Below are 10,220 nucleotides of genomic sequence, written 5' to 3' on the forward strand. Positions count from 1 at the left end.
AATTTGGAACACAAGGTTTTGCAAAAATGAATGTTGAAAACTATACTTACATATATTTGGAAAAATACTATTAAAATCATTTAAAAATTAATTTTTTCTCATTAACAATTGGCAAGAATTAAAATAAACCTCTAACATTTAAGTCTTTAATTAATCAACAGGACAAAGAATGCCACTGTTGCAGCTTACTGAATTCGTTGATTTTGAATAACACGCAAATTAGATCAATTTATTAAACTTAGCTATTTCAGAATTCCAAATAAGTAGAATGGTATCCAAATGGAACATTTATATAAATATGAAAGGTGACATTTCAAGCATTTATTCATAGATATAAAGGTATTATTTTTAGCAGCTAAGTCCAATTTCTTAATTTAAGAAGAGAGTAAATCATGATATACATCTTCCTGATAAAGGCTTTGTTATTCAGTAGCATTCAATTTTTTCCTGACCCTATTTGAGTTTTCTTGGTAGGGAGTGCATTGCCATCTCCTTCTCCAGCTCATTTTACAGATGAGGAAACTGAGGAAAACAGGGGTAAATGACTTGCCCAGGGTCACCCAGCTAGGAAGTATGATTTGAACTCAGGGAGATGAGTCCTCCTGACACCAGGTCATCAATCAGTAAACATTTTCAAAGCATCTACTATGTACCAGGTTCTGTGCTAAGTGCTGAGGATACAAAAAGAGGCAAAAGGCAGTTCTTGCCCTCACGGAGTTTACAATCTAATGAGGAAGACACACAGAGACAATTTGTGTATAAAGCAAGCTATTTACAGGACAAATAGGAAATAATTCTCAGAGGGAAGGGTTCAATTATTTGGGACTTGAAGGAAGCCAGGGGGGTCATCGTCAAAGAGAAGGAGAGATAAAAAGATAACAAATAATGGCTAGCATTTAAGGTTTACAAACCAATTTATAAATATGATCTCGACTGATCCTCATAATAGGAACATTATTACCCTCATTTTGCAGATGAGGAACTGAGGCTAAGAGAGGTTATGTGAATTTTCAAATGTCACACAGCTAGTCAGTGAACTTGGTGGGATTTGAATTTGGGTCTTCCTGATTCTAGGTCCCACGCTCTATCCACTGTGTAGTATAACTAATTTATTATCCTTTATAAAAGTTCCCATCCTCCTGGGAACCCCTAGCAGGGAAGAAGGAGAAAAGTGAAGGTGTCTTTTCTCTGAGATCAGTACAAACTCCCCAAGCTGTTTGTGAATTTGGGGATATAATGTAGAAAAAACTGACCTACGCTTACACCGTGCTCCCAAAGGGCAACAACTCAAGTCCAGCTCTGAGGCTGACTTACATTAACTGCGGAATGGGCTAGGTGATGGGCCACCAAGATAGAGCTCTCCAATGGCCACATGCTCCTCAGGCCCTCTCTCGGATGATAAACCGTCTCCCTCCATCCTGCTCTTCCGGGCTGACTCTTGTTTCTGTCTTCTCCCAAGTTGGTCTTCAGGGATCCACCCAGGAGTCTGGGGGCCTTGGCTTTCTCAGGAGGATGCAGAAGGTCCCAGCTCGTCAGGAGGCTGTCCAGAGCATCTTTGCACAGACACGACTCCCTCCTTTCCACCCCGAGCCTGGCACCTCGGTTTGGGATGTATTCAGGCAGCTGGCTCCCTCCAGTCTGGCCTCCTGACTGTCTCAGGGACCAGGCTTCCCACATCTGGGCTCTGGGCCTGGAACTCAGGCTGGAAGGCGTTCCCTCCTTGGCTCTGATTCCTGAACTCCCTGGCTGCCTCCTCCATTTGTCCTGGACATAGCTCATCGTGTGTGTGTGTGTGTGTGTGTGTGTGTGTGTGTGTGTGTGTGTGTGTGTGTGTGTGTGTGTGTGTATGTGTGTGTGTGTGTGTGTATTTTTTTTTGGTACATTGTCTTTCTCCATTCACTTGTAAGCTCCATGAGGGCAGTGTCTTTTGCCTCTTTTTGTATCCCCGATGCTTAGCACAGGACCTGGCACACAGCAAAGCGATAGGAAGGAATTAGAGATGCTTGGTGGGCAGTCTGCTGGAGAAAACAGGCCGGGACGGCATTAAGGCTACTTACAGAGAGGCTGACCTTGGCCAGAGACTAAGGAGCGAGCTGAATGGTCGGGGGATTTAAAAAAAGGAGAATGGGAGAGGTGGAAACTCCTAATGACCCGTCTCAATGGTTTCATTAAATAAGGAGCAACGTCCTCAGCTGAGACGGGAGAGGAGATGTGGGCAGGAGAGGCAGGGGAGGGAATGGAAAGGTTGGAATAGCTTCTGAGGGTCGGGACACCAGGGATCAATTAAAAGGAATACAAGTTTGCCTGGCTGCAGTGAGGGCCCAGCTGAAGCTCCGTTCAGAGAATGGGACTGGAGAGTGGGACCAGCGAATGTGACCAGGGAATGTGGGTGGGCTCCTCCAGTTTTGTTTAGTAAGGAAGGAGGGGAAATGACATCAGTGATCCCAGAACAGGATCTGTTTTCCAGTTCACTCTTATGTTTTATGGAACATCCCAAACACTCCCTGGTGATTCTCCCTACACTGTGCAATTTTACAGGGGTGAATTCTTCCAAATCAGCCTTCTGTTCTACCTCCCCACTGGGGAGCAGACCCCCATCAGGGTTGCCAACTGAGCCCTTTCTCGCCCTGGGTTATTTTTGTGGCTCCAGTCTTCCATAGAGATGGGTTGCCTCCAATTGGAGGCCTTCCAGTGGGGTAGAGGCTGTCCTCTGGAGTTTTCTTTTACACATCATGGGTACTCAGACCATCCATCATCCTTTGTGACTGCTCTATCTGTGACATAGACCTTGGGGCAGCTAGTGGTGCATTGGAGAGAAGACCAGCCCTCCGGAGGATCCGAGTTCTAATCTGACCTCAGATATCTGAGACTTCCCAGCTGAATGACCCTGAACAAGCATTTCACCCCAACTGCCGTGCAAGAAAGAAAAAACTTCCATTTTCCTGACTTTGTTTTAAAAATTGTTCTAAATACTTTATTTAGGTTTCAGCAGAACCGATTCCACTTTACTCTTAATCTGATTCAATTTGCTTTCCAATCCCAACAGTCTCTTATTTCACATTTGACTTTTTGTGAGCTGTTTTATATAGGTCAGGCTTAAATCAGAGGTGGAAAGGGAAGAGTGGGGAGAATTTCCTGGTATCGGAGAAAGAGGAAACCTTTTACAGACTTTTATAAGGTCACCACTGCTGGAATGATGCATCCTTGGCCACTAACGCAGTAAAAACTCCCATCTTTGAGTGCTTCCTATACAATAATCCCGTGAAATTGATATACTGAACACCTTTTAAATGACTATCAAAATTCTGATGATTATTTTTTAAAATCTCATTGTTCATAAGGAATATTGGATCAGAATCTCCGAAGATTCTGGAATTACCATTTGTTCCCAAACATATCAAAATAATAATGATAAAAACAGCTAACATTTCTATAGAGCTTACTATGAGCCAGAAATTGTGCTAAGTGCTTTACAAATTTTTAATCTCATTTGATAATAATGGAATGATGGTTGGCACTTAGCATTTACGCTTGACACTCCTCTCTGCAGATGTCAGCTGAACAATTGGAACCTTTGTACTTATATAACCTTGGGAGAGATGCTTCTGGGACATTGCAGGAGCTGAGGACACTGGGTCCCTTTTCTGCATGGGGCTTGAGTCTGCCTATAATGAGAGGAATTAGGTTCCCTCTTCTCACAAAGTTTAGCTTGATTTTAATGATTTTACTGATTGGCCAACATATAGGGTCTTCCTCCAAAAAGGGGGAGTTGAAAAGGAGATTTAATGCATAGTACAAATTAACTAAGTAGCTAGATGGTATAGCATATGGAGTGCTTGGCCTGGAATCAGAAAAACTGGAGTTCAAATCTGGAATTAGACACTCACTTGTCTGTGTAACCCTCAGCAAATCACATAGCTCTGTCTGCCTCAGTTTCCTCATCTGTAAAATGGAAACAATAATAATATCTACCTTAGCAGAATTGTTGTGAAGATCAAATGAGATATTATTTGGAAAGTTCTTTACAAGTTTGAAAGTCCTATATAAATGCTAGCTATTTCCATATGGGATAGGTAATTTAATCCTCGAAAGAAATGCTAAGCACAAGTGTGAAGTTTACAAAAACCAACTTAAAAACAGATTCAGTGACTTAAGTAATTACTGTTGCTGCATGCTGGCAAGATGAGTCTTACTTCATCAGAATATAAAGCTGTCAGTGGAACTGCTAATTAGATATTTTACATATTACTTTGGCTCTGACTGTCCAAACATCTATGAGCAGCAATCTGCTAGTAAAGTGGCCAAGTTTGGACCAATCCTCTTGTTAGTAGCCATTCTTTCTAAGAAGAAAAGGGTCTCTCTCCCATCCAGGCTTCTGGGATTCTATTCTAACTCCTGGTTTTCCTTTTCAAAATCAAAGTGGTCAGTCACTGTCCTCTGGCCACATACATATGTAGTTGGGAAATATTTGACAAAATAAATATTTATTTAAAAATAAACAAAATTTTACAAAAAAAAAAATAAAGACATGATAAAACACAAATAACATTATAATTTAAAACTAACTCAAAATGGGATCCTTCTGGAACCTTTCTGAATAGATTAGTGATCCACTTTTCTATTGGAATCTGACATCCCTTGTGGGAAAACTGGGACACTAATACATTGTTGGTGAAGTTATGAACTGGTCCAGCCATTCAGGAGAACAATTTGAAACTATGCTCAAAAGTCTATAAACTGTGCAGATCCTTTGATCCAGCAGTGTTTCTACTGGGCTTATATTCTAGGAAGATCTTAAAGGAGAGAAAGGGACCTACATGTCTAAAAATGTTTGTGGCAGCCCTTTTTGTAGTAGCTAGAAACTGGAAACTGAATAAATACCCATCAATTAGAGGATGGCTGAATAAGTTATGGTATATGAATGTTATGGAATATTATTGTTCTGTAAGAAACAACCAAGTAGGATGAATACAGAAAGGCTTGGAGAAACTTAATATGAACTGATGCTGAGTGAAATGAGCAGAACCAGGACATCATTGTACACGGCAACAGCAGGATTATATGATGATCAATTCTGACAAATGTGGCTCTTGTCAGCAATGAGATGATTCAGGCCAGTTCCAGTGGTCTTGTGATGAAGAGAGTCATTCATACCCAGAGAGAGGACTGTGGGACTGAGTGTGGATCACAACAGCATTTCCACTTCTTTTGTCATTGCTGTTGCTTGCATTTTATTTTCTTTCTCATTTTTCTTCCTTTTTGATCAGATTTTTCTTGTGTAGCATGATAATTGTATAAATATGTACGCCTATATTCAATTTACATATATTTTATCATGTTTAAAACAATAAAAATGAAAAAAAAAAGAATTTGACACCTCTGATTCTGATCCTGTCCCTCTACTTTAGTTTAAACACCAGGGTTGTGACCTCTTCTCTCTCTATACTTTCTCTCTCTCCTAATGACTTAATCCACAATTGTTTGTTCAGTGATCATCTGGACACAGAGAGATGATGCCAAATTTAGATATCCAGCTCTGGGCTCTTTTCTGAGCCCCAGTCCTCTATCAGCCTTTTAGATGATCCCTATTGAATAGCCTAGATTCATGCCAAATTCAGCCTGATTAATTTTTCCCTACAGCCCCCCTTTCTTCTGGATCCCCCTATTTCTTTTCAGAGTAGCCCCACCGTCCCTCCAGTTATGTCATGCTCAGCTCCTTATATTCTTTCACCGACCCACTTTCAGTCTTCAAGCCCCATCTGTTACCAACTCTTGCATATTCCAATTCCAAATATCTCTTGACTCCATCACCTTCTCCTCAGTCATATGAGCATCATCCTGGTCCAGACTATCATCACCTCCAGTCCCACTGCTGCAGCATCTTCTCAACGGTCGCCCTGTTTCAAGCATTCCCCGTCCCCGGCACTGCTGTGAAAGCCTTGTTCTTTATGCACCAGGCGGACCATAAACTCCCCTGGCATCCCAATGCACCTGCAGTGCAGATCCTCCACTTGGCATTTAAAACCTTATCTAGCACAGTGACGGGTATACCAGAGGTACTAAAGCAATGCTCATTCATTGATGGGTAGATTACTAGATTGATTAAAATAGAATGTACTTGTAGTTTTGTACAACTTCCCTTAAGGTCAGGAAACTGAACTGGAAGATCACTGGAAATTCCAGTCAGTGACATAAAAACACAAACGTCATATTTGCAGAAACCTCCTTTCACTTCCTCTGTGAGCCAGAAGAAGGGCACACCCATGTGTACATAATGTATACTGAGTGGACTTTTGGCCCCGTGATGATAAGAATTAAATAACAGTTTCATCAGTAACACCTGTTCCCCTTAGCTCTGTCATGACATGATAGGAAGAGTAGGGCAAGGAGTAGTTCTCATTCCTCTGAAGGGACACAAATATTAGCTGGCATTTATTATCTTCACAGTTTGCAAAACACCGTATAAATATTGTCTCATTTAATCCTCACAGCAACCCTAAAGGGCAAGTGCAATTATTCACTTTTTTACGTTTAATTTTTAAATTTTTTTCTTGATTACATGCCTATGAACATTTTTTGACATTCTTTTTTAAAATTTTGAGTTTTATATTCTATCTTTACTTCCTTCTTTGAGAGGGCAAACAATCTGCTATAGACTATACATGTGTAGCCATGAAAAACATTTCCATATTACCCACATTGCAAAAAAAAAAAAAAAATGAAGACCAAAGAAACTCAAGAATCTTTTTGTTGTTTTGTTTGCTGATTTTTTTTCCTTTCTTGTGGTTTTTTTTCCTTTTGATCTTATTTTTCTTGCACGACATGACAAACATGGAAATATGTTTAAAAGAATTTCATAGTACTAATCTATATCAGATTGCTTGCTCTCTTGGGGAGGAGGGAGGTAAGAAAGGGAGGGAGAAAATTTTGGAATACAGAGTTTTTGTAAAACTATATATGTATTTGTGAAAATAAAAATATTATTGGAAAAATAAAGTGGAAAGAACTTGAAAAAATGTTTCATTTATTCATTCTCCTTCTGTATAAACGCAATATGATATGAAAATGGCATCAAGGAAGTTGGAGCCAGTCTTTTTGCTCACATAGTTTTCAGACAATAATTAAAATCTGAATTATATTGGTACCTAAAAAGCAAAGGGGAAGATTAAGAATAAATAAATAAACCGAATATATTATTCTGACCCAGACAAAATAATCAGGCACCCAAATCAGTAGGACATAAGCCCATTCAGGATAAATTCTTTTTTGTTAGTTGTTTCTATTTTTATCATTTACTTAATCACTGGTATTTACTTGTGTAAAATTATTGGCATGATGCTTTCTAGCTTAATTTCCTCCTTAACACTTTTTCAAGGAAAAAAATAGTAAACCATATAATTTCTGTACTCAAGATAATTGGTGCTTGGAAATGAAGATCAAAATCCAGAGGCTTACAGTCTTTTTTCTATTACTCTGTAGTGTTTGTAATGGAATTGAAAGATATGTTGAAAATTATAATTTTGAAATGGTTTTATGATCAACAGGGGGAAAAAGCTAAATGTCCAAATCCCTCCTAAGTGGTGAGTTTAGTGCATGCTTTCCAACTGATTTTCCTCTCCCGTTATGTTTAACAAGAAGTAGAAACGTTTGTAACTTGGATGAGACCAAGAAGGATCACTTCCAAGGCGTGGAGTGAGTGTCACTGAAATATTGTTCAGTGCCTTGAGGGAATACTCTCATGATTTATGCTCATTTCACTCCCATTAGGCCTAATTTGACTTGTTCTTTGCTATTATTTTTCAGTTGTCTGTTACAGAACTCTCAGTGACACTGAACAAAGGTTGTGACCAAGCTACCATGATGCATACGAGTGATTAAGGGCCATAAATAGGAATTTTGCCACCCTGGGTAAATTCAGCTGGTGGCCAAAGGTGACAGTCCATCTCAGGCGGATGTGATCCTATTGTGACAGGGACTAGGCTGCCCCATCACCTGCTGACAGTTCCGGGCCCTGAGAGAAGGCAGAGGAAAGAGAGAGGTAGCCTGAGAGTGGGGAGAGTAAGGTGGCAGGGGAAGATGAGCCCCAGCGGAGAGGTGCCATGATGGAATCTGCCTGGGGGTGGCCTATAGTCAAGCCAGGGAGCAGGGGCTGGGGGGTAGCCTGGAGCCTGTGGAGAAAAATGCTCCTGCAAGAAGAGGAGAGCATCCATCCTCAGAAAATATCTTGATTATCCTGATGATTAGGATGACTTCGGTTTCAGGATGATCTGCCTTGTTATCCCTGGAATCTTGTTTAACCTGTTAATACTCGGAATCACTGATGTTGACTCTAGGAACCGCTGATTAGCTCTCATTAGTGCTCACTGAACACCCATGGGTGACTCAAGAAATATTAACAAAGAAATAATATAATTCTGCTAAAAGTTTAGTGAGCAGGGATTAGGGATATTTCTTGCCTTCATGGATTTTATAGAAATCCTGGGAAGAACAATTTAATTCAACAAACATTTATTTAGTGGATATTTAATTTAAAATACCATTTAGAGCCAGAAAAACTGAGTTCAAATACCAGATTTGGATGACCTTGGGAAACTACAACTATTCTGGTATTCTATTTCTTTGTTAAAAGGATTAAGAAGGTAAAACCCAAGGCAAAGAGAATTAAGAGAGTTTATTAAAATACTTCAAGGTAGCAACATATTGATGGGTTGATCACTAAGGATCAGCAATGGCTTCAAAATGGGGCCAACTTTTAATGAGAACTTAACAAAATAAATACAAGTCAGGCTCAGTCAGTACAAGGGGATGGGCCATCCCATCTCAGTCCCTCCCCCAGATAAGATTGTAACAATTAGTCACAATATGTGACTGTTTCCTGATACAAATACATAGGAGGGTGACTTACTATGTGACGAAAATCATACCTCCTCCCAACACTGATTGATGAGCAGGTTTAGGAAAAAGAAAACCTGACTTTCAATAACTTCCTCCTTTGGTATTAACCACATAAATGCAAATGATTAAACAATAAAATATACATGGTTTACACTACAGTTAATCTTTATCTTAAAATTTAACTGCTTTATCCTAATCTCTCTTGTTTGTGTCTAATCAATTTGAACAAGCATCAGTGGCTATAAATTAGAGGATTTAAACTCACAACAGGAAACAAGTGTACTGTGGATCACCGATTATAATCCCATGTTTCTACCAATAATATAAAGTTGAATAAATTTAGACACAGAGTCAAGATCTCATGGAATTCTCCAAGGATACAAACCTGTTCAAAAACTAAGGGATGTTAGAGCTCAAACCCGTTAGAGGGCATAAAGTGTACTAATTTTAGAGGAAAGATGTGTACATATCATCAAGGTCACCATAATATTATGAAACAAAAGGATTAAAAAGGTTACTTTGATCATCAATTTCTTTTTTTTCCTTTTTGCTGAGGCAATTGGGGTTAAGTGACTTGCCCGGGGTCCCACAGTTAAGGGGTGTTAAGTGTCTGGGGCAGGATTTGAACTCAGATCCTCCTGACTTCAGGGCTGATGCTCTCTTCACTGCACCACCTAGCTGCCCCATGATCATCAATTTCAAAGAGAATCAATCTTCTCTCTAACTTGGTAATTAATCCACTCCCAATGTTCAATTAGGGAGCATTTCATTTTGAGTCTCAGCTATCTCATGTAGTTGTCCCTGGGAACATCTTTCCTTGGACATTCTGGAATAGGTTTCATTCTCCGGTTAGCTTTAGCATGATCTCTTTTCAGTGGATTTGATTTTTTTTGGTTGTGACTTATTTACAAATTTCCCAAGTGATTTTATGAATTTTTTTTTTTTGCAAAACAGAACTCAAAACAATTTAATATATCCTCCTAAATTCATTTTTTCCACTGTTTTCCACTGTTTACATACACTGTTATTATTAACCATATTCAAATGGACATAAACATAGGCTACTACAGTCAGAAGTCCTTTAAGCAATGGAAATAACTAAGGTAACTTTTGAGTATTTGTGGGCATTTCAGGACATGCGCTACACACGGTTTAGTTTCAGATAAAATAACAGCCCTAAATAAAATTGGATTTCCCATTAAGATAATACAAGATAGCTATTAAGTTATTTTTCACTAATATGCTATTATACTATAATTCTATTCCTTAAAACAAAACCAGAAAAGATTCCTTACTTTAACTTAACAAATTTTGTATCTTTGCTT

The sequence above is a fragment of the Antechinus flavipes genome, chromosome 1, assembly GCF_016432865.1.
Source record: "Antechinus flavipes isolate AdamAnt ecotype Samford, QLD, Australia chromosome 1, AdamAnt_v2, whole genome shotgun sequence".
Classification (NCBI taxonomy): domain Eukaryota; kingdom Metazoa; phylum Chordata; class Mammalia; order Dasyuromorphia; family Dasyuridae; genus Antechinus; species Antechinus flavipes.